Genomic DNA, 19,595 nt, shown 5'->3' with positions numbered 1-19,595 from the left:
ATTTTTCCGGCAGTCATGAGTCGTGACAGGTATTTGCTTCTGCTTCGGATGATGCACTTTGTTGATAATGGTTTAGCGTTGCCACGAGATCACCCTGATTGTGACCGTCTTTTTAAGATTAGGCCTGTCCTTGATCACTTTGTTGATCGATTTTCTGAGATTTATGCCCCTGGTAGAGAAATTGCAGTGGATGAGTCTTTGGTGTTGTTCAAGGGCCGCTTGGTTTTTAGGCAATACATTCCTAGTAAGAGGGCACGCTATGGAATAAAGCTGTATATGCTGTGTGACAGTAGGACTGGATATGTCTCTAATTTCAGGGTGTACACCGGTAAGGAATCTAGGTTTAACCTCCCTGGTTGTCCGTCCACTTTTGGAGTGACTGAGAAAATTGTTTGGGAACTTGGTAGAGGATTTTTTAACAAAGGCCACCATTTATATGTAGATAACTTCTACACTGGTGTGCGGTTGTTCAGGGAATTGGCCAAAGTGGACACTGTTGCTTGTGGCACAATCCGCTCTAACCGTAAAGGTTTCCCGAAAGAACTTGTTTGTCAAAAGCTTGTGCGGGGACAGTGCAGTGCGTTGCGTTGCCAGGAGCTTCTTGCTGTGAAGTTTACAGACAGGAGAGATGTCTACATGCTGACTCCCATCCATGATGAAAGCACTGCACCTGTGACTGTTTGGGGTCAGGTCGCTGAAGCGCGCAAGCCTGTGTGCATTTTAGACTATAATAGGCACATGGGTGGTGTTGACAGAGTAGATCAGAGGTTGGAACCTTACACTGCTCTTCGTAAGGCTTACATTTGGTACAAGAAGTTGGCTATCCATCTTTTCCACTTGGCAATGTTTAATGCTTTTGTTGTGTTCCAGGATTCTTGCCCTGAGTCAAAGATGACTTTTGCTAAGTTTCAGGAGTCTGTAATAGGCAGCCTTGTTGAAGTGGAACAGGCAAGTGTTCCTAGAGTTGGAGTGGTGGAGGATGTTGCTAGATTGAAAGAACGCCACTTTCCAGATCACATTCCTCCCACACCCGCAAAAGATTTTCCCAGTAGGAGATGTAGAGTCTGTTGGCGAAGAGGTTCGCGGAAGGAGAGTCGTATGTACTGCCCCGACTGTCCCTCTCATCCTGCACTGTGTCTCCCTGCTTGTTTCAGAGCGTACCACACGCGAAAAAAATTTTGGGAACATTCATGAGTGGTAAAGTGAACTGCCTGGTCTGTATTCTTTGGAAAATTTGATTCTGTTTCAAGGTTGGTGTTAGTGCAATGTATTTAGTTGCTGATTTTCTGTTAGAAGATTTGTATCTATTTGCAATTTGTTTGTGTTTTTATTTTTTTCTAAAAAAATCCTAAATGTGATGGCGGTGTGTGTAGGCTTGCGCTTGGCTGTTGGTGTGTGTGGACTGGCACTTGGTTGGTGGTGTGCGTGGAATGGTGCTTGGCTGGCGGTGTGCGTGGACTGGCGGTGTGCATGGACTGGCGGTGTGCGTGGACTGGTGCGTGGCTGGTGGTGTGCGTGGACTGGAGCTTGGCTGGCGGTGTGCGTGGAATGGTGCTTGGCTGGCGGTGTGCGTGGACTGGTACTTGGCTGGCGGTGTGCGTGGACTGGTGGTGTGTGCGGACTGGTGTTTGGCTGGTGGTGTCCGTGGACTGGAGCTTGGCTGGTGGTGTGCGTGGACTGGAGCTTGGCTGGCGGTGTGCGTGGAATGGTGCTTGGCTGGCGGTGTGCGTGGACTGGTACTTGGCTGGCGGTGTGCGTGGACTGGTGGTGTGTGCGGACTGGTGCTTGGCTGGTGGTGTCCGTGGACTGGAGCTTGGCTGGCGGTGTAGGTGGATTGGCGATTGGCTGCCGGTGTGCCTGGACTGGCGATTGGCTGGCGGTGTGCCTGGACTGGCGCTTGGCTAGCGGTGTGCGTGGACTGGCATTTGGCTAGCGGTGTGTGTGGACTGGTGCTCGGCTGGCTGTGTGTGAGTAGTGACTTTCTGCTGGTCACTACACACACTGCTAGCTGAGTGCCACTCCACGCAATCCATCAGCCTGTGTAGTTGCTGTGTCTGGATTGTGGGCGTGTGAAAGTGATGGGCCCTTGAATGGCGCTGTGTGCTGGTGTGAGTTTTGTTATGTGATGGGCCCGCGGCTGGCGGTGTGAATGGTTTTGTATGTCTCACACGTATGAAAGGAGTATGAATGGCCTGTAAAGAGGTTGGTGCCTTGTCGTGGCTTTACAGCTCACGAGCTGTGAGTCAATGGTTCAGTTTCTCGCCTTTTCAATTATTGCCAGTGCATTTCATTTCTGTGAAATCACTTGCTAATACAATTGTATCTACTGAACCATCACTCACCCTCGTGCCAAATCCAACCAGTATGTGTGTGTGCTTGCGGATTAGGTGGCTGTGCAGTAATATTTGTCTTTCTTTAGCAGGGTGTACCTTGTCCCTTTTTGGTGAATTATGAAATGTGTTGCTTTTGTGCCTGGTGGTGCGAATGGTCTTGTTTGTATCACGTATGAAAGGTGTGTGAATGGCCTGTAAAGTGGTTGGTGCCTTGACGTGGCTTTACAGCTCACGAGCTGCGAGTCATTGGTTTGGTTTTTTGTGAATTTAATTATTGACAGTGCATTTCATTTTTGTGAAATCTCTTGTTAACAAAATTTAATACACTGAACCATGACTCGCCCTCGTGCCAAATCCAACCAGTATGTGTGTGTGTTTGAGGAATAGATGGTTGTGCAGGAATCTTTGTCTTTAGTTTCTCTGCCAAGGTACACTTTCCATGCAAGAATAACCCACCAACTGTAGATATTGTCGAAAACCCTTGGGAGTTCATGGTGATGTCTCTCTAGTGAATTGAAAAATATTTTTTATCCCCATTGTCCTGTAAACCTCAAACTGTCTGCCACATTTTCTTTGCAATATAATTCCAAAATTCTCACGCTGTAGTAACAATAGTTAATCTGGTTTTGCAAGGGGGGTTACTTTGGTTTTTGGCCCGGTGCTCGGCGGCCATCTAGGGAAACCTACCAAACCCACACATTTCTGAAAACTAGACACCCGGCGGCTTCCAGGGAGGTATGGCTTGCGTGGATCCCCCAACGTTTCTTTACCCAGAATCCCCTGCAAACCTCAATTTTTGCTGAAAAAATCACTTTTTTCACACATGTTGGGGTGGGAAAGTTGTGGCATCACCGGGCTCACACAAATTTACCACCACCCAGCGTTCCCCCAGGTCTCCCGGTAAAAATGGTGCCTCACTTGTGTGGGAGACCCAAGTACCCGCGGCAGGCAAGGGCCCAAAACGTAGTGAGGCGACATCAAAATGGCCTATCGCCAAACCACCGGGTTTTGCAAGGGGGGTCACTTTGGTTTTTGGCCCGGTGCTCGGCGGCCATCTAGGGAAACCTACCAAACCCACGCATTTCTGAAAACTAGACACCCGGCCGCTTCCAGGGAGGTATGGCTTGCGTGGATCCCCCAACGTTTCCTTACCCAGAATCCCCTGCAAACCTCAATGTTTGCTGAAAAAATCACTTTTTTCACACATTTTGGGGTGGGAAAGTTGTGGCATCACCGGGCTCACACAAATTTACCACCACCCAGCATTCCCCCAGGTCTCCCGGTAAAAATGGTGCCTCACTTGTGTGGGAGGCCCAAGTACCCGCGGCAGGCAAGGGCCCAAAACGTAGTGAGGCGACATCAAAATGGCCTATCGCAAAACCACCTGGTTTTGCAAGGGGGGTCACTTTAGTTTTTGGCCCGGTGCTCGGCGGCCATCTAGGGAAACCTACCAAACCCATGCATTTCTGAAAACTAGACACCCGGCGGCTTCCAGGGAGGTATGGCTTGCGTAGTGAGGCGACATGATTTTTTCTGCAAAAATTGAGGTTTGCAGGGGATTCTGGGTAAGGAAACGTTGGGGGATCCACGCAAGCCATACCTCCCTGGAAGCCGCCGGGTGTCTAGTTTTCAGAAATGCGTGGGTTTGGTAGGTTTCCCTAGATGGCCTCCGAGCACCGGGCCAAAAACCAAAGTGAAACCCCTTGCAAAACCAGGTGGTTTTGCGATAGGCCATTTTGATGTCGCCTCACTACGTTTTGGGCCCTTGCCTGCCGCGGGTACTTGGGCCTCCCACACAAGTGAGGCACCATTTTTACCGGGAGACCTGGGGGAACGCTGGGTGGTGGTAAATTTGTGTGAGCCCGGTGATGCCACAACTTTCCCACCCCAAAATGTGTGAAAAAAGTGATTTTTTCAGCAAAAATTGAGGTTTGCAGGGGATTCTGGGTAAGGAAACGTTAGGGGATCCACGCAAGCCATACCTCCCTGGAAGCCGCCGGGTGTCTAGTTTTCAGAAATGTGTGGGTTTGGTAGGTTTCCCTAGATGGCCGCCGAGCACCGGGCCAAAAACCAAAGTGACCCCCTTGCAAAACCAGGTTGTTTTGCGATATGCCATTTTGATGTCGCCTCACTACGTTTTGGGCCCTTGCCTGCCGCGGGTACTTGGGCCTCCCACACAAGTGAGGCACCATTTTTACCGGGAGACCTGGGGGAATGCTGGGTGGTGGTACATTTGTGTGAGCCCGGTGATGCCACAACTTTCCCACCCCAAAATGTTTGAAAAAAGTGATTTTTTCAGCAAAAATTGAGGTTTGCAGGGGATTCTGGGTAAGGAAACGTTAGAGGATCCACGCAAGCCATACCTCCCTGGAAGCGGCCGGGTGTCTAGTTTTCAGAAATGCATGGGTTTGGTAGGTTTCCCTAGGTGCCGGCAGGGCTACGGTTCAAAAACTACAGCTAGTCACTTTGCCAAAAAAGGGTCATTTTTCACTGCAACATTGAGGTGTGACCACGTTGCTTTTTGCGCCGTTTCCTGTCGCGGGCACTAGGCCGACCCGCACAAGTGAGGTACCATTTTTCTCGCAGGACTTTGGGGAACGCGGGGTGGGTGGAAATTTGTGGATCCACGCAGATTCCAGAACTTTCCATCACAGAAATGTGGGGAAAATGTGTTTTTTTGTCAATTTTTTACGTTTGCAAGGGATTCTGGGTAACAGACCATGGTGGGAGGCAGTCAAGTCACCCCATCCTGGATTCCCTGGGTGTCTAGTTTTCAAAAATGTATAGGTTTGCTAGGTTTCCCTAGGTGCCGGCAGGGCTAGGGTTCAAAATCTACAGCTAGTCACTTTGCCAAAAAAAAGGGTAATTTTTCACTGCAAAACCACGTTGCGTTTTGCGCCGTTTCCTGTCGCGGGCACTAGGCCGACCCGCACAAGTGAGGTACCATTTTTCTCGTAGGACTTTGGGGAACGCGGGGTGTGTGGAAATTTGTGGATCCACGCAGATTCCAGAACTTTCCATCACAGAAATGTGGGGTAATTGTGTTTTTTTTGTCAATTATTTACGTTTGCAAGGGATTCTGGGTAACAGACCATGGTGGGAGGCAGTCAAGTCACCCCATCCTGGATTCCCCTGGGTGTCTAGTTTTCAAAAATGTATAGGTTTGCTAGGTTTCCCTAGGTGCCGGCAGGGCTAGGGTTCAAAATCTACAGCTAGTCACTTTGCCAAAAAAAGGGTCATTTTTCACTGCAAAACCACGTTGCGTTTTGCGCCGTTTCCTGTCGCGGGCACTAGGCCGACCCGCACAAGTGAGGTACCATTTTTCTCGTAGGACTTTGGGGAACGGGGGGTGGGTGGAAATTTGTGGATCCACGCAGATTCCAGAACTTTCCATCACAGAAATGTGGGGAAAATGTGTTTTTTTTGTCAATTTTTTTTACGTTTGCAAGGGATTCTGGGTAACAGACCATGGTGGGAGGCAGTCAAGTCACCCCATCCTGGATTCCCCTGGGTGTCTAGTTTTCAAAAATGTATAGGTTTCCTAGGTTTCCCTAGGTGCCGGCAGGGCTAGGGTTCAAAATCTACAGCTAGTCACTTTGCCAAAAAAAGGGTCATTTTTCACTGCAAAACCACGTTGCGTTTTGCGCCGTTTCCTGTCGCGGGCACTAGGCCGACCCGCACAAGTGAGGTACCATTTTTCTCGTAGGACTTTGGGGAACGCGGGGTGGGTGGAAATTTGTGGATCCACGCAGATTCCAGAGCTTTCCATCACAGAAATGTGGGGAAAATGTGTTTTTTTTGTCAATTTTTTATGTGTGCAAGGGATTCTGGGTAACAGACCATGGTGGGAGGCAGTCAAGTCACCCCATCCTGGATTCCCCTGGGTGTCTAGTTTTTAAAAATGTATAGGTTTGCTAGGTTTCCCTAGGTGCCGGCAGGGCTAGGGTTCAAAATCTACAGCTAGTCACTTTGCCAAAAAAAGGGTCATTTTTCACTTCAAAACCACGTTGCGTTTTGCGCCGTTTCCTGTCGCGGGCACTAGGCCGACCCGCACAAGTGAGGTACCATTTTTCTCGTAGGACTTTGGGGAACGCGGGGTGTGTGGAAATTTGTGGATCCACGCAGATTCCAGAACTTTCCATCACAGAAATGTGGGGAAAATGTGTGTTTTTTTGTCATTTTTTTACGTTTGCAAGGGATTCTGGGTAACAGACCATGGTGGGAGGCAGTTAAGTCACCCCATCCTGGATTTCCCTGGGTGTCTAGTTTTCAAAAATGTATAGGTTTGCTAGGTTTCCCTAGGTGCCGGCAGGGCTAGGGTTCAAAATCTACAGCTAGTCACTTTGCCAAAAAAAGGGTCATTTTTCACTGCAAAACCACGTTGCGTTTTGCGCCGATTCCTGTCGCGGGCACTAGGCCAACCCGCACAAGTGAGGTACCATTTTTCTCGTAGGACTTTGGGGAACGCGGGGTGGGTGGCAATTTGTGGATCCACGCAGATTCCAGAACTTTCCATCACAGAAATGTGGAGAAAATGTGTTTTTTTTGTCAATTTTTTACGATTGCAAGGGATTCTGGGTAACAGACCATGGTGGGAGGCAGTGAAGTCAGCCCATCCTGGATTCCCCTGGGTGTCTAGTTTTTAAAAATGTATAGGTTTGCTAGGTTTTCCTAGGTGCCGGCAGGCCTAGGGTTCAAAATCTACAGCTAGTCACTTTGCCAAAAAAAGGGTCATTTTTCACTGCAAAACCACGTTGCATTTTGCGCCGTTTCCTGTCGCGGGCACTAGGCCGACCCGCACAAGTGAGGTACCATTTTTCTCGTAGGACTTTGGGGAACGCGGGCTGGGTGGAAATTTGTGGATCCACGCAGATTCCAGGACTTTCCATCACAGAAATGTGGGGAAAATGTGTTTTTTTTGTCAATTTTTTACGTTTGCAAGGGATTCTGGGTAACAGACCATGGTGGGAGGCAGTCAAGTCACCCCATCCTGGATTCCCCTGGGTGTCTAGTTTTCAAAAATGTATAGTTTTGCTAGGTTTCCCTAGGTGCCGGCAGGGCTAGGGTTCAAAATCTACAGCTAGTCACTTTGCCCAAAAAAAGGGTCATTTTTCACTGCAAAACCACGTTGTGTTTTGTGCCGTTTCCTGTCGCGGGCACTAGACCGCACCGCACAAGTGAGGTACCATTTTTCTTGTAGGACTTTGGGGAACGCGGGGTGGGTGGAAATTTGTGGATCCACGCAGATTCCCGAACTTTCCATCACAGAAATGTGGGGAAAATGTGTTTTTTTGTCAATTTTTTACGTTTACAAGGGATTCTGGGTAACAGACCATGGTGGGAGGCAGTCAAGTCACCCCATCCTGGATTCCCCTGGGTGTCTAGTTTTCAAAAATGTATAGGTTTGCTAGGTTTCCGTAGGTGCCGGCAGGGCTAGGGTTCAAAAACTACAGCTAGACTCTTCGCAAATAAAGTGTAAATTTTCAGTGTGAAAATGTGGTGCGTTCACCTTAGGTTTTGAGCCACTTCCTGTCGTGGGCACTATGCCTACCCACACAAGTGAGGTACCATTTTTATCGGGAGACTTAGGGTAGTTCAGATTGGTAAAGCAACTGTTATTACCTATTGATTTTTGATGCATTTCTCCCTTCCAAATGAAAGACATTGTGTAAAAAAAAAGTCATTTTGAAAAATGACCAATAATTTGTCATGCAAATATGAGTATTCCCAATTTCGAAAATGTGCAAATATGCACTGTTTCTAAACGCCGTAATTTGTTCCCATTTCAGAAATACATAGGTGTCTTTCATACCGATTGTTCCATGTATACATTTTCCCACAATAATTGCTATATACCCGGAACAAAAAAAAACATTACAAAATGCTGCTCAGTTTTCTACTCTGCGTTCGTTGGGCTCTTGGTGAACCTACAAGTCCTATATGTCCCCACAACCAGGAAGGTCCACCGGATGTAACGGTACATTGCTTTGAAAGAGATGTCATAATTCGAAGAAGTTACAGGTGAAAACGTTGACTCAAAATGCTGCTTTTTTCAACAAATTTTTAATTTTTCCTATATTTACCTGTAAGTTTCTATAAAGAAACCTTGATGGATCTACACAAATGAGCCCTTGCTGAATTCAGAATTTTGTCTACTTTTCAAAAATGTATAGCTTTCCAGTATCCATTATTGTTTTTGTACCCATTTCTACCATTAACTGGAAGGAGGTTGAAAGCACAAAAAATAGCAAAAATAGGGTATGTCCCAGAAAAATGCCAAAACTGTGTAAAAAATGTTGGTTTTCCAACAAAATTCTGTCATTCCCTAAAAGCTGGAGAAATGGTGATTTCAGCCCCACAAACCCTTTTTTGATACCATTTGCAGAGAAAAACCCAGAAGCTTTCATTTGCAGCCCGTTTTTCCAATTTTTCACAGAAAAAACAAAATTTTGCTGTATTTTGACTAATTTCTGGGAACCCTCTAGGAGAATCCACAAACCCTGGGTACCTTTAGAATCCCCAAGATGTTGGAAGAAAAGGACGCAAATTTGGCATGGATACCTAATGTGGTCAAAAAGTTACAGGGGCCTAAGCGCGCACTACCCCAAATAGACCAAAAAAGGCTTAGCACAGGAGGGGAAAAGGCCTAGCAGCGAAGGGGTTAATATACATTTATTTGTGATTCTTTTTTACAGATACAGAACAGGAGTGTTTCTCATCTGTTTGCACTCTTCTCGTGCAAGATTGTTTGGATGAAGGGTCCTTAGGTGTTTCATCATACTTGCTGTGCCGCACGAGTATTTTTTGTTAGGATCTCCTCGTAACAGAACTCTTTGGCAAATCTTGCGAGTGACGAAGGTGGCATTGGTCTTTGTTTGCTCCTTGGAAAAAGTAAAAAATTTCCTCACCACTGAAGAAAAACGTTGTTTGTGTGGTGCCTTCTGCAAAACATTTTCTTCAGATTTGGTAAATATTTTAAAGCGGCAACATTTATAGTTTTTGTAAGTTAAACTTATAAAATTTTGTTAGCTGTATGCATTTTATATATCTGTGATTTGTTTCTTGTGGTATTTTGTTGAGAATACCATGTTGTTTTTTTTTTAACAATCTTTCTTATTTTCCAGGTCTGTCGTCGACATCCATTGTCCCCACAGTAGTGTTCCGCCTTATTGTTTTTTATTATTGTTGTTACATTTTGTTTATTAGTTTATTGTTCATATATATGTTAATAAAAAAATAAAGTTTGAAAATAGTTTTTCGTTTATATATTTATTATTATAAAAAATAAAGTTTGAAAAAAAATTAATAACGTTTCTGGTTGTTCTCTTAACTGCTGTGTGACTCTTTCTTGTTCTTATTACTATTATTTGATGGAGTCCACCATGGTGTTAAATTTTGGGGGACTTATTACTGGAATACTGGTGATATCTGCAGTTTGAACTAACTTCTGAATAGTGTGTTAGATTTATCTCAACTTTACTTCCGTTAAAGTGCTGATAATGAAACGGAGAGTAGCCGTTCCCGTGCAAAAAGACAGGAGGTGCACCATTCCGATTTATTCTAAATACTAAAATCCTATATTGAATTGCACTAAGGTATTGGCTGAAGTTACAGTGTACACACAAAATCTATTAAGAAATCTCATTGTATATATATTGATTGGGAATAGTGCGTCAGGTGCTGGATCTTGATGAGATACACTGCTCAGTTCGTATATTGTTCTGCACACGAAAAAAATCCCATCACAACTTTCACACCAATTGCAATGCGAAACAAATTCCGGCGATAAGACACGTTAGCACCAGGGATTTTACACCTGCTTTCTGCTGGTGTTAAGCAGGACAACTACCTGCACCATGAAAGGGAACACAGTCAAGAGCCACACCAGAACACCCACAGGTACCATAGAGTCAATGAGCATGATACAGGGATACCCATGAGGGACAGAAGACTCATCTCAACAACTCCAGGACCGCCAATGCCCCCCAAACCCACATCTTAGTAAGTGTGTCCCTGGGGTCATTGTCTTAGCATGATAGGCATGAGCCCTGCAACATCACAGTGTGCTGTCACCTCAGCGTTGGCAGTGAGCCTGGATGTGTAGCTACACACGGATCCTCCGGCATGCACAACTGGCGTGTGCTGGTCTGGGGTTCACAGGTCAGTGCAGGGGTGTGCCTATCCAGCAAGGGGAACGGGGTGTCTCGGACATGTCCGTGTACAGGAAGTGTGGTAAGTGTGTCTCTGTGTTCTGGTGTGGCCTGCTACAAGAGCCGCAGCAGCTGATGTTGTAAACTGGCATGCACCACCTCCAAACGGCACTGTGATGTTGTAGTTGGAATGTAGCAGGACATGCACAAATAGGCATTACAATGGTGTGCTGTACGATTGCATGGGATACAACAACGCACCGTACAAAAGTGTGGGGGCTCGTGGGAGGGAGGTGCAGCCGTTTGGCAACATAACACACAGTGAACTCGACCATGTGCCACATGCTGGGCATCTCATCCATGATGACCACGGTCGCAGACATCCCACAACACCAACGACTGGCCTTTGTACACATCCTGTATGAATGCAGCGCGGTTTTCACTTCTATGCTCGTTCAGTGGTGTGATGTTGGCGGGTTGTGTGACTTGTGCTGCTTGTTGGTGTGTTTCATTTTGGCCATTGTTAGTCTATATGTGTGTTGTACTTAATTGTGCATGTGTGCCATTCTGCCCATCTCCCCCCTTTCCCCCCACTCCCTGCTTCTTCCTCTTCCTACTGCTGTTGTGTCTATAATTTTGTTGCTGCACACATAAATACTTGTAAAGAATACATTAGAATAGTTCCTTGATTCTTTTAGGCTTCAAAACTTCTCTATTGGTTTCTTTTTAATTTTCCATATGCACCATTTTTTTAATATTGAACAACACATTGAAGTCGGAAGGGCAACGTATTCTATCAACACACTTTCTAGAACATTCTACAACACGTGCAGGTTAAAAGTTCATCAATTTTTTAAAACTTAACGATATTTTTTTGTAACATTTTCTTGAATATTTAACAACACGTGCAGGTTAAAAGTTGACGATTGTTTTAAGTTCGAACAGTGCCTTTCAAATGCAAGTAGCAGGTGTGGTTGATCTGAGCAAATTTTATCCTTTGATATGTACTCCACGTTGAAACTGCTTTTTCTTAACCAATCACAAAGATGGTTTTCCACAAAACTAATGTGCACCCTACTTTTAAAAAAAACGCTTTTCATGATATCTTCAGAGATAAGTTATAGATAGGAATAAGCATTTAAAAATCCTTTGAAATTCACTGAAAAAAACATAGGTTTCAGGGGCGTTATAGTTAGGAATTGGCATTTAAAAAACCTTAGAAATTCACTGAAAAAACAAAGCTGGACATTTCCCTCGTACAAAACCCTAGAAATTCCCCTGTTATAGTTAGTTCAGCTAACTATAACTCGCGCCCCCGCAATGCACTGCTGATGACGTCACATATTACATCACTCATGACATGGTCAGTGACGTCACTGATGACATCACTGATGACATCTCAAATTACATCACTCATGACATCACTGATGACATCATCAATGTGATAAATTAGTGCATCTTCTCACACCCTAATATAAACTTTGATACACCGACTCAAAATTTCAGACGGCCATTTTGAAAATCATAGATACTCCAATACCAATAACTACATACCCACTCATTAACTCTTAGGTCTACATACACCTCCACTCACTCACCTGTACAGTCACTCATACTTACAGTCACTCCGTACAAGACTATCATATGCATTTATACACCTATATAGACACTCACACACCGCCAATCATCCATTGAGGTACTGACACACCTAGTCAGTCGTGCAAGTAATTAAACACAGTCCAATTTACTCACCTATGTAGTTAAACACACTCAAGTTCACTTACTCATAAAAATAGTACCACATTCTTACGCTCTAATAGAATCATTGATACAAGCACACACTCATCCATACAGCCACTCTCACGATCCCACACTCTCACATATACCCACTTATATACTCTTACACACATATATACTGCCTTTCACATATGTAGTTAGTCACACATGTACCACTGAGATATACATTCAATCCCTAACACACCCATACATACACTCATCCAACCATACACTCTTAAAACCATGCACCCATAGAATCACCCACTCACACATCTATGCATAGAGTCACACACACACTACCCACACAAACACTCAGGCACCCATACAGATACTCAGACAACCAATCAATAACCCATATAGTAACTCATATAGCTATTCACAAAACCATGCAGCCACTTATACACCTACACACAGACACATACAGACTTCACACAGTTTAGTCACTAGTCTGCAGTAAGAAACATTTAATGACTCACTTAAAGTGTCAGTTACGCACCTACAAAATCATCCATTCACACACTTGTACACCCACTCATTCTTCAACAGACCTTTCCCTATATATATTAAACATATTAAAACTGTACAGAAACACATACCTACTGGATGATGTCATCAGTGATGTCATCAGTGATGTCATTTGAGATGTCATCAGTGATGTCATCAGTGATGTCACTTACCATGTCATGAGTGATGTAATATGTGACGTCATCAGCAGTGCATTGCGGGGGCGCGAGTTATAGTTAGCTGAACTAACTATAACAGGGGGATTTCTAGGGTTTTGTATGAGGGAAATGTCCAACTAACTATAACGCCCCTGAAACCTTTGGTTTTTTCAGTGAATATATATATATATATATATATATATTCACTGAAAAAACCATAGGTTTTAGGGAAAGTTATAGTTAGTTGGATATTTCACTCATACAAAACCATAGAAATGTCCCTGTTATAATTAGTTCAGCTAACTATAACTCGCGCCCCCGCAATGCACTACTGATGACGTCACATATTACATCACTCATGACATGGTCAGTGACATCAGTGATGACATCACTGATGACATCAGTGATGACATCACTGATGACATCATCCATGTGATAAATTGATGCATCTTCTCACACCCTAATATAACCTTTGATACACCCACTCTAAATTACAGATGGCCATTCTCAAAACCAATGACACTCCAACACCAATATCTACATACCCACTCACTGATGCTTAGGTCTACACACACATCTACTCACTCACCCATAGAATCACTCATACTTATGGTCACTCAGTACAGGACCAACATATGCACTCAAACATCTATATAGACACTCACACACCGCCACTCATCCATAGAGGTACTCACACACCTAGTCAGTCAACCAAATAATTAATCACCCTCCCATTTACTCACCTATACAGTTATACACACGCCAGATCACTTACTCATACAAATACTAGCACATTCGTATGCTCTTATACAATCACTGATACAAGCACACACTCATCCATACAGCTACTCTCATAATCACACCCTCTCACTTATAGCCATTTATATACTCTAACACACACATATACAGCCTTTCACAAATGTAGTTACTCACACATGTACTACTGAGATATACATTCACTCACTAACACACCCATACACACACTCACCCACCCATACAGTCCATTACAGATGCACTCTTGAAACCATGCACCCAGTGAATCACCCACTCACACATCTATGCACAGAGTCACACACACCCCACCCACACAAACACTCAGGCACCGATACAGAGAGTAAAACAACCAATCAATAACTCATATAGACACTCATGTAGCTATTCAAAAACCCATGCAACCGCTTATACACCAACAGACGGATACAGACATTCACACAGTTTAGTCACTAACCCATGCATTCAGTAAGATTCGTTTAATCACTCACTTATAGAGTCAGTCACGCACCTACTAAATCAACCATTCAGACACTTATACACCCACTCATTCTTCAATACGCCTTTCCCTATATATATTAAACATATTTAAACTTTGCAGAAACACACAGTCACTGGATGATGTCATCAGTGATGTCATCAGTGATGTCATTTGAGATGTCATTAGTGATTTCATCAGTGATGTCACTGACCATGTCATGAGTGATGTAATATGTGATATCATTAGCAGTGCATTGCGGGGCGCGAGTTATAGTTAGCTCTACTAACTATAACAGCCGAATTTCTATGGTTTTGTAAGAGTGAAATGTGCAACTAACTTTAACGTGCCTGAAACCTATGGTTTTTTCAGTGAATTTCAAAGGTTTTTTAAATGCTAATTTATAACTATAACGTCCCTGAAACCTATGGTTTTTTCAGTGAATTTCAAAGGTTTTTAAAATGATAATTTGGAACTATAACGTCCCTGAAACCTATGTTTTTTTAATTGAATTTCAAAGGTTTTTTAAATGCTTATTTCTAATTATAATGTTCATTAAACCGATGGTTTTTTTAGTGATTTTAAATTATCATTCCATTTTCAACCTGGCGAAAACGGGCGATATCGCCAGTTTTCCAGCAATAGCTTCCACAAATAAAAATTGCCACAAATGAGAGCAACAACCAACGCAAATAATATGCAGAGTAGGCATTCCTGTACAAAAATAACACGAAAACACCACTTCCCGATAGCAGAGCAGCCAAATCTGAAGTGTGATCCAAAAACAGGCGATAAGCTGCGGTAACAGTAGGAATGTACCATCTGCCTTTTACTGGTGTAAAGTAGGACGACTACCTACAGTGTGAAAGGGAGCCCAGCCCAGCATCACATCTGAAGACCAACACATGTCATAGAGCTACTGATCATGTACCTCAGACACCCAAGAAGGCCACAAAACCCACTGCCACCACCCTCAGGACCTTCCCCCCGGACCACCCCCCCTACTACCACCAAGGCAGCGTACAACTGGACAGTGGACCTTCCAAAAACGGCATGGCCCCTCAGCCACACAATAGCTGAATGTTTTGAGATGTGGCAACCAAATAAGTGTGAAGGACGCAAGTCACCCACTAATAATAAAGCCCACAATACCAAGTGTAGCAGTGATGTGCTGGACAGACCTCACTATGTAGAGCACAAACCTCTCTATGTGTACATATACTGCTGGTGCTTGTAGTGTTGTGGACAGTGGCCGCAACCATGTTACCTCAGGCAGTGAGGAAGATCTCGGTCATGTACCTGTATCGTCGTCCCCTGTAAGCGGAAGCGCAGTCGGCTGGTCCAACATATGCCACTCCAGCGTAGAAGTTTGAATAAATAGGCCGGGACTCTTGGCGTGGTTCACTTGTATGAAAGCCAACGCATCTCCCAGAGCAGCAGCCCTCACCCTGCCACGTAGCTGCCTCCATATCCGCCGGCCTCCTCAACATACGCCCCCTGCAAACACAGCGGCACAGCACCGCAGACTTATGTCTGTACAGACTACTGCCTTCAAACTACACTGCGGGCAGCAGGGCTTACAATTCAGATAGAGTGGCGATTGCAGATGACGCAGTCCAGGAGGCAAGACACATTCCTCCCAGTGGGGCCTGCCCGGACCACGCATCATCGCAGGCTCTGTACACTCTGAGCGCCAGAGGTACCACTAACTCAGTGCACCACAACTCAATGCCACGTGACCTTATTAAGGCAGAATTCATTAGACAAAAGACATTGCTACCAGTGCAGCCCACCCGGGCCACGCATCATCGCAGGGTGCGCACACGCTGAGTGCTTCAGGTACCACTAACTCAGTGCACTACAAGTCACCACCACGTGGCCTTACTGAGGCAGAATTCATTAGACAAAAGACATTGCTACCAATGCAGCTCGCCAGGACCACGCATCATCACAGGGTGCGCACACGCTGGTTGCTTCAGGTGCCACTAACTCAGTGCACCACTTATCATCGCTGGCTGCACACACGCTGAATTGTCGATAACTGTGCAGCTCTACTGAACGCCACGTGGCTGTGGGTCCTTGCTGACCACTGCCTCTGGCCTACACTGCGGTCAGCATGGCTCACAATTAAAATTGAGTGTTTATTCATTAACTACAGAGTCCAGTAGGCAGCTAACTACAACGTCTTAGAAACCTAAATAATATCCTTTTAGTATCCTTGCTTCAAGCACTTTTTTGATATCAATTATAGCTTTAGTACAACCACGAAATTCATCTTGCAAGTCCAAAGGAACACTGAATGGCAGTTTACACTGCGGCCCGCAGAGCTCACAGTTGGAATTCAGTTTTGTTTCATGAATTTCAGAGTCCAGTAGGCAACTAACTATAATGTCCCCGAAACCTGCACATTTCGACAATGTATTCCATACATGTTTCTTGTTTTGTTACTGTAATGGCTGGATTTTCTGTTTAGATGGGATCAGCCCCCAGGGGCCCCTGTGACCCAGCCAAAACGTACTCACCTTCCGTCCTCAGGACTCCTCTATATCCAGGCACCTGGTACCTACCTGAGGATAGGGAACTCGCAATATATAAGCTCATATTATTAAGAACACCACTAAATCTATAGGGATACTAAGAATACTCACTAATTACTAGGGATATCCATACCCTACACCACACTTATTCACATCAATTGGTCTCGCGGCCACCCTGACCCAGACCGTTCTACCCTAGAGCAGATCTGCTACACACGGGCCTGCAGAACCCAATGCTCCCTTTTCCAAATCGTTCGCGATCCTGCGAAACCTACACGGCGGTATCCCTCCCGCCGCTCTCACTTATACACGGGCTGCAATCCGGCAGTCCTACACGCTGGTAATCCTCCCCAGCGCTCTCATTAACGCCGCATATCAACGACGACCACATTCCTATGAACACCTATACATATATATATATATATTGGGATATTATCTCAGCTGTCTACTCGGGATGAAACTACAATAATAACTTTGAATGTGGGTCCAGATTATTGTGTATTACCTGCTCTTGGCATCAAAGGTCCACTCACTCCCTATTTATGTGATCACCACTTACCTGATTGGGATTACTCATCCATTCACGCGCCTAGTGCTCACCTAGGAGCTTCATTTACCTTCAGTGAACAAGAATAGGGGCTACACACCAGTTTGTTATAAACTGGGGGTCATTTATTACAGTAATATAAACATTAATACAAATCTAACAAAGGCTATAGGTAGAACACACTACTTAAAAGAGAAGGATTACACATAACAGGAACACTCCGCTGAAAGGGAAAAGATTAAGTGTAGCTAATGTGATGAAAGCGATATCACCTTATTAGTGTGAAGTGTTGCTCTAGCTGTCATCTGGGTTCCTCTCTCGTCTGTGCCTTGGCTCATCTCATGCTCTCTCTCTCTCCTGCACTCTTGGGTACACCTCTGCGCTGATCGCTCTGCCTCTGGACTCCTCTTCCCCACACGAACTGTCTCTCCACCTTGCGTCTTCACTCTTAATGGTTCCTGCCGCTCTGATCACCGTTCATTCTACTATCTTATTCGCTTTGTCTCTGCGCCAATGTCCAATTCCATCTGCTCCCATAGGTTAATCCACAAGCTCTCCTCTATCTCTTCTAAAAGGCATTACTTCAGACTCCAGCTATTCACACCTCCTCCTGATAAGCAACTGCTTCTGACTGCTTCCTTCAGTTCCAGCTCGCTATTCAACTCAGCTCTTCTCCAGATTGAACTCTCTCTCTCTCTCTCTCTGCCAACTCCACTCCACTGCTCTCCTCTCTCTGCTGGACTCTCTCCTCGACTGCCCTCTGACTGACTCACTGACTCCGCCTCTGCACTTCACTGATATAGAATGCTGTTTCGTCATGGAAAGTTCCAGCCAGCAGCTGCTTCCCACCAATCCCATGCCCCAGGCTCCTTGCGCTAGACGCCCCCACAGTGACCAGTCTGCTTGTTTCGTCTAGAGACCTGAGCCCGGGAACAATTCCTGATTAGATTCAGCTCTGGCCGGTTCTCTCCGGTCCGCTTAGGGCGAACAACAGTTATAACTATAAACATTGCTTTTGCCCTGAAAAGCCTCTCAGCTTCATCAAGATGGAGTCCCTCTAGCTCTAGGCCTGTAGGCCTGAAAGGGGTGAAATGCTCCTTAGCTCTGTCAGAATACCTACATGAACCATACCAATATGTCTAATATGTCAAAGCCAATAGGCAATAGACAGGTTAAAGTCAAGAATAAAGGCATATTAAGCAGCTATCCTCTTCTAGGTCTGGAAAAAGGGCTTAAAAGGGCCAACACAGGCTAAAAATGCCTATACTAGATGCGAGCAAGAATAATGATCTATTATCACTGCTAAATAAAGCCAAAAACCCTGCCATTACAGTTACCTACACTGCGGTCAGCAGAGCTCACAATTTACATTGAGACATGATTTATTTATTGCAGACAGAATTGTACTCTATGTCCTCGGATTTTGTCAAGAGGAAGTGACAAAAAGCATTCCTCGATGGCTGTACTGACTACTGCCTTCCATCTACATTGCAGATAGCAGGGCTCACAATTCACATCGAGTCGTAATTGCAGATGGCGCAGTCCAGTAGGCAAGAGGCATTGCTCACAGTGCGGTCCACCCAGACCAAGCATCATCGCTGGCTGCACACACGCTGAATGCTTCTAATGCCCCTATCTCAATGCAGTACAACTCATGGGCCCTTTATGATACAATATTTTGTGTATAATTTCACATCTGGTGCCCCTACCTCAGTGTACCACAAGTCATGGACCCTTTACAATAGAATCTTTTGTGTATTATTTCACATCTGGTGCCCCTACCCTAGTGCAGCACAAATCATTGACCCTTTATGATTGAATCTCTGTGTCTGATCCAATGATTACTGTTCTACTTGTTGCCAGCACCAACCTTTCCCGGAGGGCTGGCCTACACTCACACCACACGCATCCAGCATAGACATCACTGGACATGTGACACTGGTAATAAAAAGGAGTCGAGCGCACGGGCCCGTACCCAGTTCCACTATCTATCTGTGTCCGTGTGTTCATTATGTATGCAACATGCTGCCCCTGGGCCCTACCACATTACATTGTGCTCTGGACAGCGTATGCAACCAACTTCCCTTTGACAGTGGGAGAAAACTTTGGTTATGTAACTTTGTCTTGGTCATTGTACAAGTACGTACGTAGAGACTGGATAATTAGAGTACTGCAAGGAGAGTGTATAGTGAATTTATAAGTGTGTGGGGATTGGCGGAGTGATTGTATAAGTTCCAAAAACTGAATTATGGACTTTGCATGGCCCAGTATTGCTACAGCTGCAATACTCCACTGAATGTGCAATAAACATTCACATCCACACAGATGTGTCATGTCCACC

Source organism: Triturus cristatus, chromosome 8 (genome assembly GCF_964204655.1).
Source record: "Triturus cristatus chromosome 8, aTriCri1.1, whole genome shotgun sequence".
Taxonomy (NCBI): Eukaryota; Metazoa; Chordata; class Amphibia; order Caudata; family Salamandridae; genus Triturus; species Triturus cristatus.
The sequence above is the reverse complement of the archived record's forward strand: the minus strand, read 5'-3'. Positions refer to the sequence as shown.